Source organism: Nanorana parkeri, unplaced genomic scaffold, assembly GCF_000935625.1.
Source record: "Nanorana parkeri isolate BGI_ZX_2015 unplaced genomic scaffold, ASM93562v1 scaffold426, whole genome shotgun sequence".
NCBI classification, from domain to species: Eukaryota; Metazoa; Chordata; class Amphibia; order Anura; family Dicroglossidae; genus Nanorana; species Nanorana parkeri.
In genome coordinates this window covers 159,101-160,999 of record NW_017306694.1, presented here as the reverse complement: position 1 = coordinate 160,999, position 1,899 = coordinate 159,101, and positions in this window count along the sequence as shown.

The window sequence follows — 1,899 nt, the reverse complement described above, 5'->3', positions numbered from 1 at the left end:
GATCTGATTGTTCTCTGCTGCAGTTCAGTAACACTTACAAGTTTTGTCCTGTGATTGGGCAGTGAAGGAGAAGCAGAATACTGATGAGCTCATCTCTCTATAATTCTACTCTCTCCTCCTATCAGCATGTCCCTTGTTAGTACATGAGCACTGCAGCTGAGTGCTGCCCCGCTCTCCCTGCTGTACATGGACTGATACTACATAAGATACATGTACTTACGCTGCCTTCGTGTATAAATACATTTAATTATGTATTGATGAAAACAAAGCTGCATTAATTTCTGTCAATCATACCAGCCTGGAGATTAGCATAAGGGTGATCATATAGAGAAAGATGGTTCCGCACAATATGAGTGACTGCGAACACTTTATATATCTACACACACTGCTATGTGATTGGATGATTTATTTTCCTTTGCTCATTACATGTTTTAATCTAATTCTTTGGTGACTGCAGAAAGTATCTCAGTTTTTTCATCAAATGTCATGTAAACTTTCAGTCTGATGAATTGGATTGTTGATCTGATAAAGTGGAAAGTTTCTTGTTCTTTCCCATGAAAATGTGTGACAGATGTCCATACGGTCGTGTGCGCTTATTACTTGAGTTATATCGAATGTTTCTAAATAAATGAAAAGAATTAGAATAGAACTGAACATGTGATTGTAACTTATCAGATGCCCGAACAATTGCAATGTGTTCTTCTTCTTCTTCTTCTTCTTATATTATTAATATTATCCAGGCCCCTGGTCATCTATGCCAATGAATCAGACATAAATAGGTAGTTCAGGCCTGCACGGTGGACCACATTGACCACCACTGAGATCAGTGACATGACTAAACAGTGGGCATCATTTTGGGCTGAGCAGTGGCCTTTCTGAGGGCCTGATGGGCTATCTCTGGGTCTGGGCAATCTTTGGGGTATTCATGTCCATAGAGCTGCACTGAGGTACCAGCAGATTCTCCGCAGCCACAAAGTCAATGTACATGAAGAAAGAGCTCAGTGTCTAGATTTAGTTCCTTATTATATTTATTTGACCGCTCAAAGGTGTCACTTTCACAATATCTTTTGCTGCCTCTAGCTGTGTGTCAATCCAGACAACATCCCACACTGATCCTCCTTATCCATACATACAATTTATACCTTAATACATAAGTTTGCTATATTTTTATAATATTGCTCAGTTTGTGTTTTGCATATAAAATATCAGAAATTCAAAACTAAACATGAGGGGCATCTGATAGCTCACAGCAGGGGAATAATCTAGGGGAAATTGCAGGGCACAGTGCTGGAGGTAGGGGGCGCTGTCTGCAGATGGCTAAATATAAGTGCAGATAGACAGCAGAGTATAGGTACACAGGCAGAGGGCCCTATCAGTACAGGTCAGGATACAGGTGTACAGGCAGAGGGCACTATCAGTACAGGATACAGGTGTACACACAGGGGGCACTATCAGTACAGGATACAGGTGTGTAGATAGAGGGCGCTGTCAGTGCAGGATACAGGTGTGTAGATAGAGGGCGCTGTCAGTGCAGGATACAGGTGTGTAGATAGAGGGCGCTGTCAGTACGGGATATAGGTGTGTAGATAGAGGGCGTTGTCAGTACAGGATACAGATGTGTAGATAGAGGGCGCTGTCTGTGCAGGATACAGGTGTGTAGATAGAGGGTGCTGTCAGTACAGGATACAGGTGTGTAGATAGAGGGCGCTGTCAGTACAGGATACAGGTGTGTAGATAGAGGGCGCTGTCTGTACAGGATACAGGTGTGTAGATAGAGGGCGCTGTCAGTCTTGCGTATAAGATTGAGGGTCGATCATTGTGAGATTTTGAAGTAATTCTAAAAGTTTGATGTCTGGGACAGGTATTTACTCCTAGAGCTGTTCTCGGTTGTAGTGATTC